The 9158-nt window shown below is 33.8% G+C and overlaps 1 long non-coding RNA gene across 1 annotated transcript in view; it reads left to right on the top strand.

Annotated features, from left to right (window-relative positions):
- The first annotated feature begins 1228 nt into the window (after positions 1-1228).
- LOC132106970 (uncharacterized) overlaps positions 1229-9158 on the top strand; it is a 79921-nt gene continuing 71991 nt past the window's right edge. The window contains exon 1 of the long non-coding RNA XR_009424213.1: positions 1229-1329. This is a non-coding gene — a long non-coding RNA (uncharacterized LOC132106970). The remainder of the gene's footprint in view (positions 1330-9158) is intronic.

Here is a 9158-nt window from a genome sequence, read left to right as displayed (position 1 = left end):
GCAGTCTGCAAAAAGTAGCTACCCCTGTCTTATAATTATGACTTTATTTTCATAATTGCAACTTTGTCTCGTAATTACATTTTATACAATTTTGTTGTTATTTTTTTATTAATTGTGATGATATATCTTAAATAATAGTGATCCTATTGCACATAATAGTGAATTTATTTTTAATAATTTCATTTTTTTTCAGTATTGCAGCTTGATATCATATTTCTGACTTTTTGTCAATTTTGTATTTATTTTTTCTGAATTGTAACTTTATATCTCAAAATTGCAACTTTATTTTTCAGATTTATGACTATTTCTCATACTAGCAAGTTTATTTTTCATAATTTCATTTTATTATTTTTGCAGCTTTATATCTCATAGTTATGATTTTATTTGTCACAGTTTTGATTTAATTTTTCTTAATTGTGACTTTATATCTCAACTCCATCTTTATTTTTCTAAATTGCAACTGTATTTTTATTGTGACTATTTCTCATAATTATGTCTTTATTTTCCTAATTAGAATTTAATTTAATTTTTCTTAATTGTAAAATACATTTATTTGTATTTATTTTTATACATTTTCCCTTTGTCTCAAGTTTGAAACTTGATTTGCCAACTTTATACAGCTTTATTTTTTTTTGTAATTTTTATTTATTTATTTTTTTGTAAGGCTTTTAAATCACATGCTTGTGTCTTAATATTTTACATTTTGTTTTTGTTTTTAATTGTGACTGCATATTTATTTTAAGAATTGTAATCTTATAGCTCATAAATACTTTTATAATTTATAATATTTTTTCATAATTGCAACTTTATTCTAAACAATTTTGTTTTTTATTCTCCTTAATTGTTATCTTATAATAATAATAATAATAATAATAATAATAATAATAATAAATGCCTATGTCAATGGAACAAAATATTTTACTTTAAATTGTGTCTGTATATTTTTTAATAATTTCATCTGTACGTTCAATAAATGTTCATATACAATAAGTAATCCTAAGTTGCTGCTTTACAATATATGTTACATTGGTGTTGCAGCTTTATGCTTTTATAGTGTAACTATATGTCACAGTGTGGTTACATAATATGACCTATTTTACATACACTCAAAATTCACAAAATACACAAGAGTGGATTTAAAAAAAAAAAATCTATTATTATTATTATTAGTAACCTATTAGTTTATTTTAGGTGAACTTTCCCTTTAAATCTCTTGAGCTCTGAAAGAGTAACCTATGAGCAGCAAGGTTTTACCTTAGGCCTAACTCTAAGTCTAAAGTCTGGATGAATGATAGGAATATATAAGGATGCTCCAGGAGCGAAATGAAGGTAAGCATGTAATATTATGATACATTCTAAACACGACAAACAACAACAAATGCTGGATCTTGCTAATGCTAATAATCGATAAAGCCACGCGACCTTTTCTCTGCAACTGGAAAAGATGTAAGCGGCTTATGTTTGATAATCATTGCCAAGTTGAAATAAGCTAATATCTCATTAATGGACAGATTATTATAGCTGTTTTTGAGCCTTGAAAGCCATTAGTTTGAATGAGTCAAGCACATGGTTTGTCTTAGCCTGGGCCTTTTTAAATATTTCAGAATTTGTTTCTGTGTTGCTAGAAATGTTGTCCATGCTCAGCTGTTTTTCGATATATCTTCAGCTTGCTTTGTTTGTTGCAAAATGTCATTCAGGAGATGTTGCTGCTTTGTGAGGAATGAAATGGGCTTTGTCCAGCTGGTCAAGAGTCCTCATTCATGCTACATTAGTGTTATAGTCATTAGTGAGGAGCTCCAAATCCATCTCTGTACTGGGTCTGGTACTGTCATGGACACAACATGTGTCGTTTTCCAGTAATGAGACGAAGCATGTTTGGAATCTGTGACTAATGATGGTGTAAAGATGAGTCTTTGCGTGATGTGCACAACTTAACACACATAAATACACGCTGGTCTCATGTAGTCAGAATCACACAGAAATGTTCTGGAACTCATCAGCGGCAGACGATTAGGGAGGTTCTCTAGCTCTCCCCTGTCTCGTTTGCCTTTTTCCCGAAACAGCATATTTTAATGTCAAAAAAGACAAATTGTCTGTTTGGGTATATCTAGCTGTCACTAGTAAAATTACATCAAGGTGAGGTCATATGTAACTGTGTGCCAGATAAGTACGTTATAAAGTCTTGTGTTCATGTTCTCTATGGGGTTCAGAAGTCTGAGACTAAGACTGGCATTTTCTTTTTCTTTTACATATTAGCGTTAATTTCGTATCAACCATTTTGGTCCTTTTATAGAACCAAATCTGCAAAAATATTAAATAAATGAGTAAATGATAGATAGATAGATAGATAGATAGATAGATAGATAGGCGTATACTGCACAAAGTTAATAAATACATAGTCAAATGGGAAAATATATTACATTTTTTAAAAATTGTATTCAACAATTATGCTTTTTAAGTGAAAAAGTGAATGTAATACATTATTATTAGGGATTCTAATGGCTTGATGTATGTTTATTTAATCATATATTTATGTGTCCTACAGATATTTCTTCTTATTTAAATTAACATTTAAATGTAATCACTTTATTAAAAAATACTATATAATAATATAATTTTTAAAATATTTATTTAGTTTTCATTATGAATCTCTGAATCCACAGTATTTTAATGAACAAATAAATACATTAATAAGATACATTTATGAATAAATCAAAACTAAAATACAATTGTATCATGTATTTATTAATTGTATTTATGCATTTATTATTTATTTGGATAGTAAGTCTATGTAATAGTCCTTTATTTATGTGTTTTTGAAGTGTTGGTCCTCTATATTAGCATGTCCTTATTAGCATTGTCCCTGTAAAACTAATTTTAATTTTTAAATTGCATTTATATGCCATTTCTTTATTTTAGTAAATATTTAATTGCAATTAAATGAATTTAAACTATGTATTTAATTTGCATTATAAATGAGAACATTTGATGTGCTAATGATATTTCCTGATTTAAATGAACATTTAATGTAAATGTAATAACTTTTTACAAATATTTAATTACAATTAGATAATTGAATTAAAAATGTTTGTTTAATTTACATTATGAATATCTGAATCCAGAGTATGTGCATGTTAGAAAGAGAGACATGGATGCCTATGCATTGCTGAGTAACTGCTCCCAGCATTAGCATGAACACAGTGAACACATGTCGATGGTATTAGAGGTCAGATGGCATCAGAGGAACTGAACTCCTCACTGACACTCACATTCACGCTCTTCCCTCCTTCCTCGTCTGCTGTTATCCTGTCACTCCTCGTTTGCTCTTTCTCTCGCCCTCTGAGACCTCCTGGCCTCTCTCTTGCACATTATCTCTTGTGAAGTCACTCCCCAGATTTATCTGTCAGTCACCTTTTTCATCATCATACTCTCTTCCACAGTAAAAAAACAGAGCTTGTGAACCTGTAAAAAAACAGCAAGATTTTTGGTATTTTTATTACGTAGATTCAAATAAATTGAATTGTCCCCAACTCTACAGAGTGGATTCTCAAACCTTTCCTTTTAATGCTTCTATTTCGCATTTTTTATTTTATTATTAACACAACACTTTCATTATGAATAATATTTCAGCTTCACTTGAGTAAAAAAGCTTTTCTGTCGTCATATCAAAGCAAAACTTCAATTCTCATGAATTATTGTGCTATTATGTAAACACAGAAAACTGCTTTTTATCATTACGCTGCTGGTAATGTATACACACATACAGTAGAGCCTTTCCACATATAGACCAAATTCATTACAAAAGTGTTAATGTTTTGCTTTTGGATGTTGCCCAACAGATTGATGATGGTTACCCTTTGAATCATGATTTATTAATGTGCTGCGTGCTTTTTATCTGAAACTTCTGAGTAGGTAGTTTCTCACGTACAGTAGATAAAGTTAAAACCTGCGATTTACTACTAAGCAAGCTCACTCTCCCACACTGGCGTCAGATATGTTTTCTTTCACAAAATGTACAGACAAATATGCAAGGATTTTAGCATATAAGCTGTTGCTGGTTATGGGGGAAATGCATGCTTTTACAACTCGTCATTTTATCTGGTCATGTCTAGTAAGGACGCTGTCAGAACCAGTGTATGTTTTGTTTCCTCTGTATCTCGGTTGTCTACAACAGGGGTTTTCAAACTGTGGGTCGCGACCCACTCGTGGGTCACGGAATGGAACAAGGTGGGTCGCACAAAGTCACTTGGCTGCAGCTAATTTTGCGTTTCAATGACACACAGACACTAACACAGTTCAGTCTAGGGCTGCACGAATGTGACGAGTGGGGCGGGGCCTAGTGCCATGGGAACAGAGCTAGGCCGGTGGAGTGATTGGGAAATGAGCAACACTCACCGGTCTCAAGAACCACGGAGGAGATCGGAAAGATACAAAAGAGGAGCGATGACAGTGAAGGACGAGAGAGGACCAGGCCTGGGTTTTATTTTGTGTTTGTTTTTTATTTGTGCACGGCAGTCATCCGAGAGGGGCTGTCGCGCTGTTTTGTGTTTATTTGGTTATTAAAACTTTGTTTGATTGTCCGCCGGTTCCCACCTCTTTCCACGAAGGAGTCATCGAGGCGGTGGGCTGGAGTGAGTTCGCCCCCCCCCCCCCCCCCCCGGCAACTCACTCCAGCCCACCACATCGAGCACCCTCGGCGGCAGACTCCTTCGCCCTGCTCGATGGCACTGCGGATTCACCCCAGCGGCGAAGGATCTTCGGCAGCGCGCCCCTCCTTCCTCCCTGGCTTCGGCACCAGTGTAAAACATTAAAATCTTCACAATCACAGGAAGAAGGAGGCGGGAACTGGGAACCCACTCATCACAACGATATAGCCCACCAACATTAATAATGAACTGCAATATCCTTAGTGTGATTTTCAAATTGCAATTAAGTCCGTGTGCGTTGCGTGTTTTGAAGGTCTCAGAGCAATGTCATTAAAAGGTTCAATCGGTCTTTTTTTACCTATTTCACAATTATTTTAATCTCCAAACTGTTTTAGATAGTTCTGCTTTGCTTCTTATGCTTTTCTAAAAAAGTGTTGGATTGTGCTCCGTTCTCGCCGACACACACGGAAGGATCATGAATGCAACAAAACACAGCAGCGCAGATCACACTTCACTGGAGTGAGCCTGCTTCACGTTTTTATGGACACTACATATTTTAACGCCAGTAAACAAAAATTAAAACTTGTAAATTTGTAGTGAAATTTTCAGTTGTACTCTAAAATAAAATGGTTATTTTTCTTAAATACTTAATTTCTGTCATAAAAATTTTAAGTAAGATTAGGTTTAAAGTAATTTCACTCGTTGTTTTTTTTTTTTTTTTAATATTTTGGTGGGTCGTGAAATATATTACACTTGTCTAGGTGGGTCGTGGAATGGAAAAGTTTGGGAACCACTGGTCTACAACACCATCCAGCTGATGTAATGGTTCAGTGAAGAGTTATATCAATCTGAAATTCTGAAGGTTTACTGGTGATTATTCTCTGTTTCTCTCTCTGGTCCAAGCTGGCCAAAGTTGATCTCATTGTTCTGGCTGGATGTAGATGTGAATAAATCAGACACATGCCATTTTGAATGAAAAGAGCTGGTGAACAGCTAAATATTCTGTCAAAACATTTTCAGCGAGGAAAATCTGCTGGATACAATAGTTTTGATATCTGGGGTTCATGCTGTTGAGCAAGACGATGGATGAAACAGATCAGTTACGGCAGATCCGTTTACAGGAACCGTAGTCCCACTAGACCAAAACCATCCCATCATTCCTGAAAATTATTTGAAAGAGTGTGTGTTCATTTGTAGTGCAGATCCATTACAGAGTGCTGCAAATGTTATTTTCTATGGCCACAAAGCAATGAAAATTGCTGAGTCATCTGGCGTTGTTCACTATTCGACACTGAAGTATATCAGCCAGTTACCAGATGTGCACAAAGGTGCAAGTCACTGACTGAATCCCAATTCACTTATCCATTAAATACTATTAGTATTTAAATGAGTACTAATGAGTAATATTAACCCTCTGGAGTCTAAGGGTATTTTTGGGGCCTGGAGAAGTTTTGTCATGCCCTGACATTTGTGCTTTTTTCAGTTTCTTATACACATCTAAATGGGTAAAGTCTAATCTCACTGTAATCAGCACAAACTGGGCTATAATAATAAGTGAGCAGCATGTATGTACATGATTGTGTTTTTGAGAAAAAAAAATGTTATGCGTGGTTAGTGAAAAACTAAAAATGTTAAATCACTTGAATAAGGCCATAAAACACATAAAGAACATTGGTTCCCGGGATTTTTGAGAACTGGAGCTTGTAGCCTAGAATTTTTCTTTCTAAATTATGTGAAAATCATCTTGTTTACTCACTTACAGAAAACAATATATTGATTTAAATTTTCTAAGACACTTTTTGTTGGTAAAAGTCATATGAGAGTAGGCGTCAACTATCATGAATATCATTGTGATTTACACCTGAGAAGACAAAGGCCTGCATAATGAGCTGCATAATGAGCTGCATAATGAGCCTTTCAGTCAGCTGTGTGTCACTGAGAGGGAAGAGTTACAAGAAAGAATGTGAGGACAAAATAAATGTATATAATTTTATCAGAGGTGGGTAGAGTACCCAAAAACTGTACTCAAGTAAAAGTAAAAGTACTTCTAGAAATATCTACTCAAGTAAAAGTAAAAGTACTAGTCTTGAATTGTTACTTGAGTAAGAGTAAAAGAGTATCAGATAAAAAATCTACTCAAGTAGTTAGTTACTAGTTACTTTGGGTCATATATACTGAGCCTATTTTTATTTAGATATATAGATAAAATGTATGTAATGTATGTGTGTGTGTATAAATGTATATATTTCATCAGCCTTTACTCCAATTTATGTAATTTATTATAAAACCCTGTCTGTTTACTTAAGTAACAGATATAGGTGTCATGCCATAACATATTTTTAATACGACTGACTTTATATTAAATGTGAATTTAACATTGAAAGTTCATGTGATATCAATATTGCTACTTATCTTTCATTGTTCAGAAAGAGAGCAAATAACATTCACATTATTAAAGATCATTTTCACTGACAGTCTAGATTTCAATCTCTCAGAAACTCCCATTAAAATCACTGAAACTGTTAACACTGTGAAATCAATATCTTAATTAAAGATTCGTACACACATCTGCACTTTGTTGTTCCTGCGAGAGAATTCGCCAGAAAGAGGTATTCAGTCAGTGAGTGAGTGAAGGAAGCACCGGCATTTTAGCGATGACTCATCGGAACACCTTTGATTGGCCAATGCTTTAATAAGCTCAAAAGAATCATGTGTGATTGGTTATAATGTGCAGCGCTGTAAAAACACATCTGTCTCTGGCTCAGCGCCAGCAAGCAATCACAGATCTGAATTTAGCAGCTGATGATATGACTTGCTGAACATACTCGCACAGGTGTGATTGTATTAAAATTAATAAAATCTTAATCGGCTATTTTTTGTCTTTTGGAAGCTGCATTCAACTTGACTCCCCTCTGTTATAAGCCACACACGTACAACAAACTAATGTCACAGTGGTATCGTGTACTGTAATCGAGTGTAGCCCAAGTTATTACCTGTTAAACAGTAGACAGCACACGCGTTCATCTAATAAGGATCTCCATCGCAAGCAAATAACAGCCTTTGCAGATTTGCTTTCAATTCAGTGCAGTTCCATAGTCCCGTTTTCAACGCTGCTGATGTTAAACGTTACAACTCCGAGTGAACCACTTCAGTCGCTCAGCGCGTGCGGCAGGGAACTGAACGACTCATTCAAACTGATTCATGAACCAATTCACTCGTTTGCCAATTGGTTTGATCAAGCCTTTGAACAGAATTGACTCAAAAGAATGAATCATTCGCGAATGGGCATCGCTCATTGTCCAGAGAAAAGTAGACGACGCGTTTGGAATAAACTGAAGCATTTATAACATTTATTGCATTAAGATAAAGTAACGAGAGCAGCGTCGCCCACAGTAACGAAGTAAAAGTACAGATTTTTCCCCCAAAATTTACTCAAGTAAGAGTATAAAGTACCCATCTTTAAATATACTCCGAAAAGTATTCGTTACCCCAAAAAATTACTCAAGTAAATGTAACGAAGTAAATGTAACTCGTTACTACCCACCTCTGAATTTTATGATCCTAGTTTATTTCGAATATGTTAAGTTCTTTTCAGGGTTATCAGGAGAAAATGCCTCATAACGCGTATATACGTTAATCGACTCCAGAGGGTTAAGTACTAAGAATGGGACTATAGTGCATCTCAGATTAAATGTGACCCTAGACAACAAAACCTGTCGTAAGGGACAATTTTTGGAAATTGATATTTATACATAATCTGAATAAACCATCTGAATAAATAAGCTCTCCATTTTATGTATGGTTTGTTAAGATTGGACAATATTTATCTGAGATAAAACTATATGAAAATCTGGAATCTGAGGGTGCGAGGAAATCAAAATATTGAGAAAATCGCCTTTAAAGTTGTCCAAATGAAATCCTTAGCAATGCATATTACTAATCTAAAAATAAGTTTTGATACATATACGGTAGGAAATTTACAAAATATCTTCATGGAACAAGATTTTACTTTAATATTCTAATGATTTCTGCCATAAAAAAAGGTTAATTTTGACCGTTACAGTGTATTTTTGGCTATTGCTACAAATATACAGTGCTACTTAAGACTGGTTTTGTGAAAATAGCCCCTCAAGATGCCAAATTGATACTTTCTCAGCTAATTTGTGTAATTACTGTATGTGTCTTAAATATCTGATCCTGATTGGTCAGTTGCAGTGTTCAGCAGTTATTTCTGAATAATTACTTTCTCTAAATTTCAACTAATTTGAAATCTACTTTCTTAAATTAAACTTTAATTGTAGGTCATAGCAGTTTTTTTAAATATGCCATTATTGTAATTATAAATCATTTAAATTCATCTATATATATATTTTTTATATATATATATAGATGATATATATATATCAGATTATATTTTGCTTTATTAGTTTTAGTCACTGATTGTAGTAACTTATTAACTAACAAATTATGAAAATAATTGAAATCTTGCCTCGTAAAGTAACTGAAATAAGG

The sequence above is a fragment of the Carassius carassius genome, chromosome 27 (assembly GCF_963082965.1).
Source record: "Carassius carassius chromosome 27, fCarCar2.1, whole genome shotgun sequence".
In the NCBI taxonomy this organism is placed as follows: Eukaryota; Metazoa; Chordata; class Actinopteri; order Cypriniformes; family Cyprinidae; genus Carassius; species Carassius carassius.
Note: the sequence above shows the minus strand (reverse complement) of the source record. Positions and strands in the feature narration are given on the sequence as shown.